This window comes from Chrysemys picta, chromosome 1, assembly GCF_011386835.1.
Source record: "Chrysemys picta bellii isolate R12L10 chromosome 1, ASM1138683v2, whole genome shotgun sequence".
Classification (NCBI taxonomy): Eukaryota; Metazoa; Chordata; order Testudines; family Emydidae; genus Chrysemys; species Chrysemys picta.
In genome coordinates, this window is record NC_088791.1 from 217,223,247 (window position 1) to 217,242,118 (window position 18,872).

The following is an 18,872-nucleotide window of genomic DNA, read 5'->3' on the forward strand; positions in this document are numbered from 1 at the left end:
CCACCACAGTAAGGAAACCCCATTGCGGCAAAACCATCCACTATGGCCTGCACATTGCCTAGAGTCACTACCCTTCTTAGCAAAAGTTTATTAATGGCCCTGAACACTTGGATCATAACAGCTCCCACGGTTGATTTACCAACTCTGAATAGTCCACGAAAGCTTATGCTCTAATAAATTTGTTAGTCTCTAAGGTGCCACAAGTACTCCTGTTCTTCTTTTTGCTGATACAGACTAACACGGCTGCTACTCTGAAACCTATCAACTCTGAATTGATTCCCCACTGACTGGTAACAGTCTGGAATTGCAAGCTTCCAAAGAGCGATCTCCACTCGCTTCTCCACTGTCAGAACAGCTCTAAGGGCTGGGGAAAGCTCTTCACAATGTTCCTGGAAAGTGGCCTTCCGCATTTGAAAGTTCTGCAGCCACTGCTCATCATCACACATCTGCATAACGATGCGGTCCCACCAGTCACTGCTTGTTTCCTGGGACCAGAAAAGGCCCTCCACTGTGTTCAGCTGATGTGCGACTGCCAGCAGCAACCAGGAATTGTTTCATTCTATGGCTTGCAGAAGGGCTGCTTGCATGACATCACAATGTTCCGCACAGCGGCTCCTGTCTCGGCTCTGGAAATACTGCAGATAAGGCATGAGGAGTTTGTAATGCTCACAACAAGAGTGCACAGCTGAGCAGGATCCATGCTTCTTGGGAGCGGCTAAGTCAGGCTTTCAAAAAAAGGCATGAAAAAACAAGGGTTGTTTGCTGTTGATATCAGGGGAAGGAGGGAGGGAGGAAAGTGCATCATGGGAGGCTGAAGCCATGTTTCCATTACCACCCGTGACAAATTTTGGTCCCATGAGCGTTGCAAGCCCTTCCCAAAACACCCTGTGGCTAGGTGCACTGCTCTATGCATCGATCCAGGGGCTGCTAGTGAGGATGCATTCCACCAAGATAATGAGCGTGGTGTGGAAACGCACGACCAACTTAATTAATTCAGAGGCCTGATGTCGACTTACATAAAGTATAAGTGTTTTGTAGTGTAGTGTAGACATGCTCTCAGTCTGAGTTATTCAGTCCATTCACACACAGCCTAATTTCTTCACTCTCAAATAGCCAGTCTTCATACTCAACAAAGGGCCAAATGTTGTCTTCAGATATGTGCCTGCAACTCCCATTGAACTAACATAATCAAGAGCAGAATTCAGACCTAGTAATATGTAAACTGTGGCTCTGTATGAAAACATTGACCACTTTGTCATACTTTCTGCAGATTTTATACACAGGGCTGTCCTGTTTGGTCAATTCGAATGAAGGAGGATTCAAAATTTTGAGGGAGATTTTTAAATGTCTTATTGAAACACTTTATATGTTGGGAGCCGTCAGCATTGCTCACCTCTTCACAAAATGATAAAATCCTTTCCCATAAGAAGACAACACTTTGAAATTGTCCTTAAAACAAATCTAAAGTGAGGGAGTCTCCCTACAAAAGTGTGAGGCAATATATAACATAGTGTACGTATGGGTATTGTGACAGATCCAGACCAGTGGGGTACAGGAGTCTGGTAGAGGGCAAATATACTGGTCATTGGATGAGTAGTTTTCTGTTCTCTGAGTGACCAGAGCAGCGGCTGCACTAGAGTAATCAGGAACCTCCTAGAACCAGTTAAGACTGGCAGGCTAATTAGGACACCTGGAGCCAATTAAGAAGAAGCTGCTAGAATCAATTAAGGCAGGCTAATCAGGGCACCTGGGTTTTAACAGGAGCTCACTTCAGTTTGTGGTGTGAGTGTGAGGAGCTGGGAGCAAAAGGCGTAAGGAGCTGAGAGGGTGTGGGTGTGTTGTACTGGTGGAGGACTGAGGGGCATAAGCGTTATCAGACACAAGGAGGACGGTCCTGTGGTGAGAATAAGGAAGGTGTTTGGAGGAGGCCATGGGGAAGTAGCCCAGGGAGTTGTAGCTGTCATGCAGCTGTTACAGGAGGCACTATAGACAGCTGCAGTCCACAGGGCCCTGGGCTGGAACCCGGAGTAGAGGGCAGGCCCGGGTTCCCCCCAAACCTCCCAATTGACTTGGACTGTGGGTTCTTCCAGAGGGGAAGGTCTCTGGGCTGTTCCCCAACCCACATGGTGAATCTCTGAGGCAAGCAAATCTGCCAATATGTGCAGGACCTACCAAGATAGAGGAGGAACTTTGTCACAGTATGTAATAGCCAGAAACTGCAAAATGTACCAGACAGCTACTTGCTAGAGGAGTAAATTCACTAGCCATAGGTTGATACAAAAGATGAGTAGGTTGTCCATAAGAAAACTCTCTGGGCAATATCCTAGTGATAAGCTCACCACCTACCTGCAGCTGTTGGAAAATGGAAGGATGTGGGATTCTTTCTCTGTACTTTCCTAGGGATCCTGCTAGGAGGCTCCTTCTTTTGCATCAGACTCTAGCTATTGAGTGAATGATGCATTTGAAGGCCCTCTGGCCCCATTTGGCTGCTAGAGGGGGAAAAGGAGCTTTCTCTAGTTTAGCTCTTGATCATCTTGCCTGATGTACGCTGTTTCCTTGCTTAACTTTATTTTTTGTCTTCTCTTCTCTGCTGATTATCCATTTCACAGCTGCCCCCAGGGTTCTGAATAGCAGTATTAAAACTGGCCAGTCTTGTTAATTTTAGTCTGTTTGGGAAAGGTACGAGCAGCAGCAAGAACTATTAGTACATAACACTGCATCAGTTTATATTTGAAAGATTTTCTCTGCAACCACTAGAGCTAAAACCTTTTTGCTTTTTTAAAAAAAAACCCTCAAATATCTGCAGAAACTAATGTTGTCCTGTACTAACCCAGGGTAAATGGGTTTTTTCAAAGTCTACAAATAACTGTGGAATCAGTATAAGGTGTGCATCAGGAAACATGGTTTTTATTCCCAGCTCTCTGTGACATGCTGTGGGACTTTAGGCAAGTCTCTGTATCTATCTGTAAAATGGAAATAATAATGCTTATCTACATTTTCCTTTGATTATAGTTGAAAAGCAAAAGAATTGTATCCAATTAATCACCATTCTGTATGTATTTAGCTATTAGTGCATTTAAAAATGTGTCTATATATAAAAATTACTATAATTGTTATATAATGTGTATTTAGGTAAATATGCAGTAATTCCACCCTTCTATTGTAAATTTTCTTGCTCATTTGGAGCTGCATATTTTTCATTCCACTTGCTTCCTCAGCATTGTCTACAAAGTGAACACGTTTACATTCTGGGGCAGGAGCCCATTTTCTCTGTTTCTTGTGAAGTATCTAATGCACAAAACAAATATTAATTTATGTATGTAGTTCTAATGTGCATTATATTTGTATGTCCATCCAAGTGCATACAATTTCAAAAATGCCTAGGGGTTTTGGATCTGGTCCTAATAGAATTAGGAACCTAGGTTCCATCTTAAATGCCTAAATCACTTTTGAAAATGACTCTTAAGCTCCCAAGTAATTTAGGCATTTTAGAATATTTTACCCAGTATCTATTATATAATAGATGTATATAAATAAATATACAATTCCATATTATATATCTGGCAGTCCTAATTGTAGATTATACATATACATATGGTCACAACTCATATCATGCATATTATAATGTGGTAGTTATGTGTATACAGCTATTACTATAGATCTTAAAATTGGATACCATACCCACACACACTTATACTTATTTCATTCATACAGAAAGTAGTACAGATAACTTACAGATAGCAATAGTGCATAGGCTGACATTCTGGTATGTAAAAGTGTGGATGAACAGTCTCACATTCAGATTTATATACCTACGTCAGACATACAAATACTTCTATATTATAGATGAGGCTGGTAGCTTTGCCTATTAAGGTTGTCTGACACTTCTAGGTGAGCAGACGTCCTGATTTTATCGGAACTGTCCCAATATTTGCTTGTTTGTCCAATGTGCAGTTGGGACACTTGACAAACAAGCAATTTTGCCCTCCCAGAAGGGCTCTTGCCCCCCCACCCCAACTCAGCCCCCTCCATCCCCCATTGGCTCCCTCCCCAAATCCCTGCCTTGGCCCCGCCTCTTCCCCATGCATGTGGGACTCCTCCTCCCTTCCAGGCTTGCTGCTGTAATGGAGGGGCAAGCCTGGAGGGAGGGGGTGGTGGCCGACTTCCAGTTCCTGGAGCTGGTGAGTAGGGGCACTGGGCGGGCAAGGGGGGCTGGCCAGGGGGCTGCTCCCCCAGGAGGTAGAGGGGGGGGGGCTCCAGACCCCAGCAGCGGTGCGGGAGAGCGGCTCGGGGGCGCACGAGTGGCCATGTAAAGTTTATCAACTTGGACAGGACCCCAGCCGGCTCCCCGCCCCGAGCCAGCATGTTGCGCCGACCGCCGCAGGCCAGGTAAGGAGCCGAGTCGCCCTCTCCCCCCTCGTCCTGGCTCCTCAGCTGAGCCCCCGCATCACCCTCCTGGGGGAGCAGCCCCCTTGCCTGCCTGGTTCCCATACTCACAAGGGAGAGAGGAGGAATGCTGCTCAGCTGAGGAGCCGGGGGGAGGGGGGACTCGGTTCCTTACCTGGCCTGCGGCAGCCGGTGGGACATGCTGGCGCGGGGTAGGGATACTACCCCCCTACAGGGCAGTGCGAGGAGCCGGCTGGGGTCCCCCCACCAGCCAATAAAGTTTATGTGCCCACTCGCGTGGCCCTGAGCTGCTCTCCCCCGCTGCTGCCGGGGTCCGGAGCCCCGCGCCTCTGGCTCCAGCGGCTCCTTCCCCGTGGAGTGGCGGGACGTGCAGCATGTGCCCTGGGGTGGGGGGGAGGGGCAGCAGCCACGGCGTGGCCGGCACCTGCAAAACAGCTTTTTCTTTTTTTTTGCTCTGCCCCCCCCCCTCCCCCGCGTCCCGATATCACCCCTTCTCCCCCCCTTGCGTCCCGATATTTCCCATCAGTGATCTGGTCACCCTAGACACTTCGCCTTATAAGACTGTTTTCAGTTTTCTACAACTGACACACTTTAACTGTCTGGACTGAAATTTTCCATGCTGGGTGTCTACCTTAGGTGGAATTTCTCAAAGTTTTTGCCAAAATGGTGCAGCCATTTCTGAGAACAAGGCCAGGGGAAAATGAGTTTTGCAATGTTTAAAAAATTTGGTGACCTTTTCTTTGAAAAGCTTTAGCATTCCCATATTTTGGAGCTGAGACTTAGTTTGGCATCAGGGCAGCCTTTGTGTCAGGTATATACCTTTTTGTGTTCCTAAGGAAATCCACTGAAACTTAGTCAGGTTATAAGCTTGTGAAAAATCAGTGTGCACATAATCAGTAGACACATCTTAGAGCATAATTGCTTAAATTTTATGAAGACTCTGCATACTGACTATGCTCCATCCTAGCTGCTCTGGATTCAGGTGGGGCCGGGCACTTGAACTAAGAACAGGGAAACTGTCTCTCCTGTGCTCTGAATGACCATCACCACCCCCTGCTGGCCCCAGGCAAGGTGAAGGAGGAAGCTGTTTGACTTTAATGCAGAGGGGATAAAACCCAGATTTTTGGGGGTGGGGGGGAGGAGTACATTGGGACAATGACTGGGACTGGAAAAGAGAGGGAGGAAGAAAGTGTGATTGGGAGTTAGAGAAGGGGAGGCTGAGACTGGGTAGGAAAGGGGACTGGAAGCTGTGGGGAAGAGAAATCTGACTGAGTGGCCAAGGAGACTGGGAGCTGAGGAATGAGGGAGTGGAGGAGAGGGTGGGATTGGTTGGGCAAGGACACCTGGACTGGGGAAGGGGGGGGGAGAGAGAGGGTGTGTGTGGGTGGGTGTGTACATGTGTGCAGGTGGAACAGGGAAGAGACAGACTGGAGTAGGTGCTGGGAGGGAGGAACTGGGTTAGCTGTACAAGGAGACTAAAGACCAGGATTGTGTTTGGGAGCTGGGACTGGTTGGGCAAGGAGCCAGGGGATGAGGAGTGGGGGTGGGATGGTTGAGCTGAGACTGGCTTGGCAAGAAGACTCTACTAGGAGTGGGCAAGAGAGATGGACTCAGATGGGAAGCCTGGAGTGGGAAACTAGAACTGGCTGGGCAAAGAGATTGGGGCTGAGATGAGAAGCCTTAGGAGTGGAGATTGGGACTGGGCATGCAATAAGAATGGGACTAGGATAATGAGTCAAAGGTGAGGAAGAGACAGGACTGGGACGGGACAGAAGGGTAAAGCTTGGAGGGGAACTGGCAGAAAGGTCTGTGCCCATTAGAGCACACTTTCCTTTAGAGCCTGGAATGGAACCCGGGTTTCCTGAGGTTCACAATTCCTCTGCTGTCAGCAAGTATCTGGGAAACCCACTGGCAGAGTGACCCATCCCTCTCTAGCACTGGTCAACACAGAGAATGAAAATCTACTACTGCTATCAGTTAGTCCCTTGGCTCAAGGGGCAGAAATCTGTGCAATGGGAAAAAATGTTCCAGTCGTCCTGCTGATGAACCATGTGGGTTTCACTATGATGCCACATGAAGGAATGAAGCCTAACACTCAAAAGTTAGGATATGCCAGAATTAAGGCTGCCTGTACAGATTTAGTTGACTCCCTTGTACAGTCTTTAATTACATGATCACCTACTATTTCTTCATTTAGTTTACAGATAGCCCTGCTCTGGGGATGAATCAGGGTTGTGTAACGAAGGAGACTCTTGTCTGTTGCAACAGATGAAACAGGGGTGCTAAAGTAGAAATGAGTGTTGTGAATGAGACAAGAGATTGCAGGAAGAAGAGAGAATGGTCTCATGGTTAAAACTAACCTGGAAAATAGGATCAGGATGGATAAAAATCTGGGTTTTTTAAATTAAATTTAAAATTTTGATTTACATACATTTAAATATTGTTTTAAACTAAATACACCTCTACCCCGATATAACGCTGTCCTCGGGAGCCAAAAAATCTTACCGTGTTATAGGTGAAACCACGTTCTATCGAACTTGCTTTGATCCGCCAGAGTGCGCAGCCCTACCCTGCCCTGCCCCCCCAGAGCACTGCTTTACCGCATTATATTCAAATTTGTGTTATATCGGGTCGTGTTATATCGGGGTAGAGGTGTAGTTATTTAAATAAACCCATTCAAAATTTAATTTGAAATTGACAACCGTTGTTAAGACCTGAAAATAACATACTTTATTAAAATAATTTAAAGTCAAACCACTGAACTACTTGAAGTCACTGGAAAAGCACCTGGGAAAGCACCAGGCTTTGTGGAAGTGTTAACCCAACTTTTGACAACAGTAGCCTCTTCTGCAGGTGCACTGGAACTAATATTTCTTCATTTCATTTTATTCAGTTCATTTAGTCAGTTAAATGGCTATAGTTCATTCAAATTTGAGAAAACAATTGGGATTTGAAAAAGTATGAAACTTTGTTTTCTCTACCAATTTGTGAATAAAAACTAGGTGTGAGAGGATGAGATCTATTATTTCTAAAATCATGAAGGATATAGTGATCAGAAATAATCAGTTGAATATACTAACTATAGGTAATATTTTCCTTGTTTTGCTAACTGATTTATCAAATAATGTTCAGAAACTTTTTGATACAAATTTTTCTTACACTTCCAGCATATTTGGGGTAATTTTATTTAATACAAAAATTAAATACTGTATTGTGCATTTTAATTTGAATTCCATCCACATGTAGCTTGATGCAAATGACGAGTAGGAAATTAATCAATCAGTAAATAAGAAATGCATCATTAATCATTTTCTAAAATACATTTAAGATTCTTATTTTTAATTAAGTTAAGCTATATGATTGCCTAAATAAATGTGTATGGATATATTGTAATCTCAGTTAGCAAAAAGAAGCACAATATTTAGTAGAAAGGCTATATGTAGTTGCAAATCAGCATGTTTTAACAGTTACCAATCAATGAGAATAAATCTTTCTTTAGGAAAATAAAAAAATACAAATGCAAAACTTGATTAAAATTGATTATTTAAATCAAAGTTTCCTCCTGGCTGATTTAAATCATGATTAAAATAAGTGATTTAAATCAATCCACTCTGAACTGGAGTCTATCTTTACCTGTGCCACAGAGTTCCTATCTGACTCTAGGTAAGTCACTAAACCCAAACTTTTCAGAGGTTTTCACTAAATGTGTTTCTTATTTTCTGAGTACCCAACTTAAGACCTGGGTTTGATTTGCCTAAGTGGTGATCACTCACAGCTTCAAATGAAGTCAATTGAAGCTGTGCTTTGAGCGTATGTACTCTGTAAAATCAGCTGCTATGTGTCTCAAATTAGGGACCCAAAATTAGTGGAAACTTTTTATCTTAAGTGCTCTGTGCCTCAGTTCCCCATCTGTAAAATGGGGATGATAATGCTCCCTCATCTCAAGGGTAATTGTATTTTGAAAATAAATTAATGAATGTTTGCGAAGAACTTAGATATTATTGTGATTAGCATCATAGAAAAGTCCATGAAGAGGCTAATAATTCTGTTTTCACAACATGGTTTGAGTAGTGTGCAATAAATAAGGCATGTGTTTAACAGTGAGAAAATAAAATATGAATAGCTGTTCATTAAGTGAGCACTGTCCATCCTTTACACTAAATGAGCAAGGGTCCTGTGGAAAAAATAGTATTTAATTAAAGAATTGGGTTGAACAGAAAGCCTTAATACTGGCATTTACTAACTTTTGAGTGCTTGACTTTGCAATCATAATAATTGTCATTTAACCTAGTTTTTTGTGTTTGTGATATATTACACTAATTTTTACACCCTCTAGAAGTGTGTGTGTGCGCCCTAGATTAGCTGCCAGCAACCGCCGCCCTAGGCAAATCATGCAATCGGCACCCCTCATCCCCAAACCCGAAGTTTTTTGGTAAACTGGGAAACATTTTGCCCCTTTTTTCCTTTTAATATTTTTACACTTTTTTTTTTTTTTAAACAGAGGCTTAATTATTCGGTTTGTCCATCTGTCCAACCAATGTTTCTGAGATCAGATAAAATAGAGACAAAATTTTCAGAATAGATTTGTGTACAACAGCTAGATATTTCAGTCTGATTTCAAATAAAAATGCATTAAAAATGTTAATTATTTTTATTACAAATCCAAAATCATCCATTACGCTATCCTGCTTTAACTGCCATTACCATCACATCCAATATCGAAAGAAATAAGAAAACTCTTCAGTGAATTTTAACCTGTATTTACAAAACACTCTGAATAAGAAACACTCCGTGATCTTAAAACATGCAGATTAGTAACCTACACTCACTTACCTATTAAAACAGTTAGTTACAGCGTTTACATGGAAACAAAATGACCTTTTTCGACATTATAACCAGACACCGGTTGTTTGGAAAGTAATCCCTTTCCTCACGGTTACCTGCTTGGAGTGTGATGTCATTGTAGTCTATTAAGCATTAACACTGTTACTTTTCTTTTATGGACCTTATTTATTACATGTGAACCAGTTATAACAAAGAAAAGTTCATAATTATACAGCCCACTAATAACACTAAGGTTTAACACTTAAAGATACTCACATTTTGGATTTATAATGCTGAAAGCAGGGCCGGCTCCAGGCACCAGCCGACCAAGCACGTGCTTGGGGCAGCACCTTGGAAGGGGCGGCCAATCTTGAGGTGGCGGGAGGCACTCAGGGTTTTTTTTTTTTTTTTTTGGCCTGGGGTGGCAAAAAAGTTAGAGCCGGCCCTGGCTGAAAGACGTTATTCTTTATTCTTTGGCACCAAGAAACACAATTTTCCACAGCATTTGCTCGATGCTTAACCATCTACCTGCGATGTGTGTTAAAATGACCATTTGACATGTATCAACTCACGATATCTCTGCTCTACATGAATTTCCAGCTATGCAACCTTGATGTATATGTGAGTTAGGTGTCACTAACATTGCAGCTCTTGCTGCTGGCAGATGTTTCATTTTGGCGGAGTTCTAGCTTATCAAAATTGGGGAGTGGGTCATCTTGACCCTATGTTGCAAATTGAAAAAAAAATTCACTAATTTATTTTTGCAGTAAATAAAAGATTTACTTTTATAAATAAATTCTCAGAAATGCAGAGAAATGAATTATAATTCATATTTCCTCCATACACAGATGGGAATTGAAATAATGAAATCTGTGTTTTATTTGTATTTTTTTTCATTTTAAATTTGTTTAAGTTGAATTTTTTCCTCTAATTTAGTGCCCCATTTAATGTGGCACCCTAGCCGACTGCCTAGTTTGCCTATATGGATGGGCCGCCTCTGCACATACACATTCAATGATGCCTGCAGAATAACTGCAGGGGGAGGTTTAGCATCCTTATGCTTCTTGGGTCTAAAAAACCCACAGCACTAAGTCTCAGAACCCAGGTCAATTGACTTGGGCTTGTGAGGCTTAGACTTTGGGGCTAAAAATAGCAATGTAGCTGCTCAGAGACCCACCTCTCTGGCTGGGTCCTAAAGTCTGGGCTTTAGTTGGAGTTGAAGGGCTACATTGCCGTTTTATAGTTCTGCAGCTGAAATCCCAGGAGCCTGAATCAGCCCTGGTGGTTTCATTGCCATAAAATGCACTGTAAACTGGAGTTTGTGGGATCCAGGCTTGTGGACTTGCCATTGCCAAGTAGGGTGACCAGATGTCCCAATTTTATAGGGGCAGTCCCAATATTTGGGGCTTTTTCTTATATAGGCTCCTATTACCCCCCACGCCCTGTCCCAATTTTTCACACTTGCTGTCTGGTCACCTATATTACCAAGCCTGGGCTTGAGCATCTATTCCTCACTAGGTTTCCGGTTGCTGGCTCACAGCCACGCTTGACTCAGGTCCAGACTACGAAGTGACAGAGCTTAGACCCCAGCCACTGCGGGACTCGGGCACTGACGCTTCCAGCAGGCTCCTTAGAGCCCGGGCCAGAGTGACTGTGTGTGGCCAGACGTGGGGCGCTCGGGCTCAAACCTGAGTCCCAGGCGGGGCTGAGCGCGCCCGGTAGATAGACCCAAGAAAGCCTGAAGCAAACAGGCGCTTTGCCGTTGACAGGGGCGGGCTTGCACCCAGCGCCTGCGGCAGGCGGCTGCCCCCTCGCGCGGGCTGTGGTGGGGAGGCGGCGGCAGCCCCCAGTGCGGCTGGCGGGCATGCGCGGGCGCCCCACTAACATGGCGGCGGCGGCGGCGTGAATCCCGGCGGCGGGGGCTGCGCGCTGCTTGACAGACCCACGAGCCGCCGGCGGCGCGCGAGGAAGCGGGCGGCTCGCCCCCCAGCCCGGTGAGTGGCGGCGGGGGCTTCGCGGCGCCCTGGGCTGCGGGGAGGAAGCGAGAGACCCACCCTAGGGCTGGCCGGGGAAGGGGGTGGAGAAGCGGGGACGCTGCCCCCTTGTTCCCCCGGCTCATTGGCGGGGGGCGGCTGGGGGACGCGTGGAGCTGCGCCGCCTGCAGAGGCCCCCGGTGGAGACGGTGGGTCTGGCCGGGTCTTTTCTCTCCTCAGGCTCCAAAGCCGCCTCCCGGCCTCTCCCGCTGCCCATCATCGCTGTCTCCCGCGCTTCCCCCCCGGGCTCGGCGGCGCTTATCGGGGCAGGTATTGGCGCTGGCCCGGCTGCGCCCCGCACCGGACGGGGTGCGGGTGTGTGTGTGTGTGTCTGTCCCCGGTGTGTGGTGCGGGGAGCAGCAGATGCCCCAACCCGGGCAGGGGCTTTGCTGCTGCCGCCTCTTGCTCAGGGCATCGGTGCGCGCCCCCAGTCCCCAGACAGAAAACGGGAGGCAGCGGGGGTGGGTGTGTCCCCAATAGCTGGGGCAGGGCTAGAGGGGAGCCAGGGATCTTCCCGCCCCCTGCACCCTGGTTCGTGCTCCTGCGCTTGGGCAAAGCGGGAGCAGCATTGGCCAGCCCGAGCCCAGGCGCTCCGGCTGGTGAGGGACTGAAGTCCAGCGGGTGCGGGGGGCTCCATCCCGGCCTCTTCCCTCCCAACCCAAGTCCAGGCGCTTCGGGGGTAAAAGAGCAGCCGCGAGGAGGGGGAGACTCTGCTTCCCCCCGGTTCAGTGAGCGGCCTCCCGCTAGTTCGTGGCGTCCCGGGGCTTGAGCTCTCGGTCCTGCCTAGCCCCGCTCCTGGGGCGCCAGGACTGAAGCGCAGCAGCGATGGCTACGCTGCATCCTTGGCACTGCTCATCGCACGCAGCCTCGGCAGGGGCAGAGCGGGAGGGTGCCCAAGCAGCAGCTGCTGCTGCTCCCCTGGCTGGTGCCCCGTTATCTGTGCATCTCCCTGTCCCTGAGCCGGGGGATCAGCGCTGAGAAATGCCGGGCGTGTCTCCTCCCCGAGCCTAGCTGCTGCCTCTCCACCGGGCGCACAGCCCCGTTTGTTGCGGGGCCCCAGGATCGCCTCGGTGCGGGTGTGAGCGTTTGACAGGGGCTGTGACTAGGACACACTTCCCTTTGCTGGAGCAGCCCGCCGGGAATATCCTCCTTCTTCCCAGCAGCGGCGGCGCCTAAATGCGCTCGCGGGGACCGCTGCTGCTCTCGATCTAGGGCAGGAGCTTCACGCAAGCGATTGGGATCGGGCACATTGAAGGAGCGGGTTCAACAGATCTGCACTTGCATCCCCTCCTTAGTGAATGTGTACCCTCGTCAGTCGAGCAGAGCTCCAGCTAAAGTCAACGGGAGTTTTGCCCGAGGAAGGGCTTGGTCTGAAATTGGGCGTTGGGAGGAGAGAGGGTTGCACGGAGCGGGCTCCTGCCCTAACCCAGTCTTAGCCTGGCTGGTGGGTTCCTTCTCCAATTGGAGAGAAGTGCAGGGCAGCAGGAATAAGGTTTCCTTGTTGCTCACTGCGTGTGTGGTTAGCAAGAGACTAGTCAATGCCTCTCTGTTCAAGAAAAACCCATGATGGTCCTGAGCAGTAGATAACTGTGTTTTATGTTTTTCCCTTCTGAATTTGTATGAAAGTATGTTTACTTTTCAAATATCACTACATAGAGCCAGTGAAAACCAGTCTAATTTTGCATGACCATGAAATGAAGTAATCTAATAATTTTTAAAATTTGTGTTCATCTGAAAATGTAAAAACGATAGCAAAAATGCACAAAAGCAAATAATTAACCCTCCAACCAAAAACACCTTTACTAATGTGTTTGTTGCTTTTCAAAAATGGGTCATGTTGTGATCATTTACTCAATAGATCACTGTTCAGATTGGCAGAATGCAGAGTATAAAGCTTTAGGGGTTGGGGAACACTCATATTACACTTGGAAAATATGGCATGTTAAAACAGGCATAAAGTTGAGTTTAAAATTAATTTATGTACATACAAGTGACTGCAGAGTGAGTTAGTATGGATTTATTGTATAAGGGATTGTTTTTCGGAGATACATTTCTTAACTTTCTTCTGGATATTATATATGCTTTTTGACAAAGAAATATTCATTTGCAAATTTCATTAAAAAAATCCTTATCTGTCAGCTGCTGTCTGTAGCCATTGGGGCAAATTGGAGGACAGATTACAGTGGCATAGTAATTAAGTGGAACCTTATTTTATTAAAGCTAAATTTCATGCTCAGTTAAACTTTAGGAATAAAAAAGCACTTTCATGTGTTTTTCTTTCCTAAATAGTTACTTATTGTAATTTAAAATATGTTAATGCCTTTCTTCTTCCCACAGTCATTTAATTCTCCTCTTTCCGATTAAACAGCTATAAAGGACTGCAAAAATAATTAAACAGCTTTATAACCTAGGAATTATAACAAATAGGAGGAGGAATATTTTGTCCGGACATATATTGGTGTGGTAATTAATCTTAAAAATGATTTTAACCTCATTGTTAACTCTTGATAATCCTAAAACTAATCTAACAAATCTGATGATTAAGTGAAGAAAACCCTTATATTTTATAGCTTGATAATGGCTTTTCAAAACACACCTGAAATGCCAACATTTCTTCAATAAAAACTCTAAGTCCAGTCTTAACTGAATATGAGATCTTTTTTTTTTTTTTTTACTTGTCAGATATTTCAGTTTTAAATTAATGTAGAGCTTCTCAAACGCTTATAGCATAGATCACATTTTAGTAGATTGTCTCACGGACAACAACCGTACCATTTGTAATCACTTAAAGTCACTATGGTAACTGGAGCAATTGCTTACATGGGAAAAGTAATGTTAGGAACACTTTAATGTATTTCTAGATGTTTTTAAAGCAGTTTAACAGCAGGAAATAAGTAGGAGAGCCAGCACCATGTGGGAAACCAGTACACTCTGGTCCACCAGCAAGTGCTCCACAGACCACCAGTAGTCTAGTAACCATTGAGTTACTTCCGCATTAGCAGTGCATTCTGAAAACTTATTTGTACAATCAAACTATGTATTTATTAACAAGAAGAGCTAATTTTGTGAGTAGTGCTTAATATTTTACTGTACTGACAGGATGATATTACTTGAGTTAGTGTAAAGAAAAAAATAAACTTAAGAGTAGAACAATTTTCTGAACTTTTTATTTTCAGCATCTGATTTAATGAAAGCTTTGCAATAATGCAGACATGCTGCAGTGGAGAAGAGTGTGATGTAACACCAAAGTTTATCCCTTTAGTTTAAAAATAATTTCAATATTTATAAAGGCCCTTTTAATAAAGTTTCAGGTGCACTGTTTGAATATGAAAGTCAGTGATGTGACTCTTTTTAAAACAAAATACTTGAAATTAATATTTCACTGTAAGGATTAGCGGACAGTGCTAGTACTCTTGTTACCCGCACACTGTAGGGCACTCACCTTTACCCTTCCATGAGCTCAAGGCGTAACCCAGTAAATTTAGTCACCCCCACACTTTCCTAACCTTATGTAGGTTTGCAGGGTCTTCTATCAGTGAAAGATCCTTACATGGTAATACCCTTAACCTCTATTTATTAACAATTACCAAAACCTTACACTCTTGCTGTCTAGTTGCTATAAATAATACAGTCTGTCTAGCAAATTTGTTTTGCTGTATACATATGTACTGTAGTGCATTTAAGAACAAATATTTTGCAGTAATTGTTTAAACTTTGCGAAAACATTTGCTCATTTTCTAGCATACACTATAATTGGTGCAAAGGTATATTGCAGCTGCAAGAAGAAACTTAATAGATACTCAAAGCTTAGCTACAGCTTTGATATCTGGAGTATTCTTCTATCTTAAAATCTGGTTATATGGTAAATGATTATTACACTTAGGAAAGTTGAGTGAAAGAGCAGCATCAGACTTCTCAAATAAATATATCTATATTTTAACTTTTCTCATTACTTCTTTGAGCAGGCAGGTGTCCTTTCCTGCTGCTGACTCCCTCACTGGATCCAGGTGGAATGTCTTGAGCAAAATAAATGGCAAACTACTCCATGTTGCTGCTTAATCTCAAAGGAGTTGTTGATAGGTGGTGTTTCCAATACAAGACCAGGAACATTCAGGCAACTATCTGAAGTTAAATGGTGCTGAGAATTTATTTATCCCAGCCCTATTCTTTTGTTTCAAGAGATGGTGACCCAGGCTTCCTTATGAATGGAGGATGTGAAAGATGCGAGAGACTCATCCCCCTGGTCAATGGGCATAGCTGATGCCTGTTCTATATGGGGGAGGGTCAGATCCTTAATAAGTGTTCAATTTCTAAATCCTCCTCAGGGATTCACAAATTGAGGGCCATGCAGCTGAAACTGTATCTGCTTAAGCAATGTATGTGCATCATCTCAGACCTGGAATAGATAACCACCTCCAAAGAACTGGACGCATCTTCAGCATGTTCTTCTATGAGCAGACAACACAGTCCAGCAGTGACGGAAATGCAGGAAAGAATACACTGTAGAAATCAACACCGTCCTATTGACACCAGTCACTTTGGCACCAGCAGCCAGTACACTGACACCAGTGCCATCAACCCATTCAGCACTGGTATTGATAGATTCAGCACTGGCTTCAATGCTGGCACTTCTGGCACTGACAGTGTCATCACTGGAAACAGCATCAGCACCCCAATTCAAGGGTAAATTGAAAGGCAATGCCAGCCAAAGTCCAGACACTGCTCCAAACACCATGGAGCATTGTTCTGGCCATGGACAAAATGGCTAAGCTCTCTGCTAAGGGAGTGGTGCCAGGTAAGAAGGCACTGTCATTGGCTGTGCTGATTATGGGACTAAGATGTGCCTTCATGCATCTCTGAAATACTCTCCTGGGATGTCATTGGTACCAGGGTGGCACCAGTCACTGGAGCTGAGACATTACCACATAGCACTGCCATTTTGTAGAGAGTTGCTCTTCATCGCTATTGCCAGACTTTGCCTTCTTCCTGGTATCAACCAGGGATGTCTCTCCTCTACCTTCTGAGAGTGATCCTAGAGGCAGCACTGGAAATCACTCATGCAGGGCACCACTGCAAAGGAGGTGCAAGTGGCATTGGTCTAACAGTCACAAATTGGTCAGTGTCAATATAAGAGACATCATTTCAAGCATCCACAGCAGATTTTCCCCCCTCCTGTGAAGAGGAGATCAGGCAGCATCGCTGCCCAAACCGTCCATACCACCGTCTATCATTAGTACCCAAGAACTGGGAGCAATACATAAACAGCAGCACTCCAGTCTCCAGCTAAGGAGTAGTCATCATCGAGGCAGTCCCACCAGCCCATGTCCTGGTGGCTGACTATTTTAAAACCGTTAAGGATCTCTTATCTTGTATCACAGAGACATTAGATACTGCAACAAATTACAAGAAATCACAAGCTCTTTGATGCCTTGACTACTTCAGCCCCAGCCGGGATTTGCTCTCCCCATTAATGAGGGCATATTGGAGACAGCAACAGGCTCTGGCAAACCCCAGCCACCATTCAGCCCACATCTAAACAGGTAGCTGAGTGCTGCTAGGTGCCTTGGAAAAACTTTGAAAACTTCTATTTTCACAGGATCATTAGTAGAGGCAGCAGTGTAGGAAAAGTTGAAATCTATGAAAGGCATGTAGACAAGGACCTCCAAAAGCTAGACCTGTCCAGGCATTACTTGTCTTGCCTACTTGTCTGCAACTCTGGGTGGCAACTGCCAGGCATTGTTCATCAAATATAATGTACTGACCTGGGAAAGGGAGATCCCTTCTTGATGAAAGTACCACGGGACACTAGGGAGGAACTTAGAGGTCATCAAAAAAAGCCATAAGAGGCCTCCAGGACTCTAAGGATTCCTCAGACACGACTACAAGGTTGATAGTCATGGCCGTGACTTTCTGACTGTTGGCATCTGGAATACCAAGAGAAGTCCAAGATGCCATCCAGGACCTCCTATTTCAGGGGATGGAGTTGTTCAATACAGAATGGATAAAGGACCACTCTGAGGTTGCTGGGGATGTATACACCAACCCATACAGGAAGCCCAACAGACACAACTGTCTCATCCTTATTTTGGGGGGCAGATAGAGTACTCACTGCAGAAACAATTGTGCTACTTGTCTGGTAGGCACCTTCTCAGCAGATGTGATAGGCTCTAATATGGTTGTAATATTCCCATCAGGAACTAGCAGCCATCTTCAGAAGCTGTCTTGTCTCATTCCATTGGGCGTGGACCAACATCACTTCAGACAAATGGGTGTAGAATATAGTTGCCCCTGGCTATCCCATTCACTTCCATGCTCTCCACTCTACTCATCCCTTTCCTTGTTACTCTTCAGGGACGCATTTCACGAGAGGGGGGAAAAAGTGGCCATATTGCTTCTGCTAGGAGTCATGGAAGGGTTCTTAAGTAGTACAGGAGAAGAGGTTTCTACTTTTAGTATTTCCTTCCTGAAGACAAATCCCCCTTTCTTCCTATCCTAGACCTGAGGAGACAGAACAAATTGTATGTATAGTCTCAGATTCCAGAATATAGTGCTTGCCTGCAGCACCCCATGTGTGCAGGCTCAACTGGTTCATGGCTCTTAACCTGCAAGGTGAGTTCTTCCATATAGCCATTCAGCTGGCACGCAGGAAGCACTTGAGATTCACGCTGGGACCAGATCATTGTCAACATAAAGTACTTTGAGATGTTATAGTAGTCAGTGTAGATCCCAGGACACATTCTTCATCCCTGGATTTTGGAGTCCACGACCTTTGAACTGCTAGGGTATTGATGGAGGATAGCAGCTGAGGAGGAGGCACAAGGCACAAGAGTGGCCTCACAGGAGCGGACAACACTATTAAAAAAAAAAAAAAAAAAAGAAAGCATGTGCATGAGATACAGTGGGATCCACACTGACTACACCAGTGGCTCTCAACCTTTCCAGACTACTGTACCCCTTCAGGAGTCTGATTTGTGTTGCATACCCCCAAGTTTCACCTCACTTAAAAACTACTTGCTTACAAAATCAGATATAAAAATACGAAAGTGTCACAGCACACTGTTTTTGAAAAAATTGATTACTTTCTCATTTTTACCATAAATTATAAAATTAATTGAAATATAAATATTACATTTCTGTGTATAGTATATAGAGCAGTATAAACAAATCATTGTATGAAATATTAGTTTGTACTGACTTTGCTAGTGCTTTTATGTACTTATTGTAAAATTAGGCAAATATCTAGATGAGTTGACGTACCCCTCTGGAAGACCTTTGCATACCCTCGGGGTACGTGTACCCCTGGTTGAGAACCACAGGACTACACCATCTCTTAAAACCACCCTTCTCCTCCCTCACCCCACACGTGCAGTCTCTTGTTTGTTCTCTCATTAGGTCATGTCTAAAATTCTAGATTGTAGGCTCCTCAGGGCTGTGATCTTGTGTGTTTTTGTTCTGTGAAGTATCTACCATTATTTATCTCACATTAAAAGATGTGGTAGGTGTTGCTTGTAACTATAGTAGGCACAACTTTCTCAGACACACTTTTTTTTCTCTTTTTCCCAAGTTGGTGTCCCTTTAGCATATAGACGGCTCTCCCCTTGTTTGTTG

The 18,872-nt window shown here is 44.8% G+C and overlaps 1 protein-coding gene across 7 annotated transcripts in view; it reads left to right on the forward strand.

The window, feature by feature from the left end:
• Window positions 1-10,843: 10,843 nt before the first annotated feature.
• The window catches only part of SCML2 (Scm polycomb group protein like 2), a 186,212-nt gene continuing 178,183 nt past the window's right edge, over window positions 10,844-18,872 (forward strand). For 2 of the 7 annotated variants that reach the window (XM_065580068.1, XM_065580065.1), the window contains exon 1: window positions 10,844-11,225. The gene's annotated coding sequence lies outside the window, so the exon portion shown is untranslated. The remainder of the gene's footprint in view (window positions 11,226-18,872) is intronic. The other 5 variants (XM_065580084.1, XM_065580092.1, XM_005281554.5 and 2 more) reach the window with 4 other exon arrangements.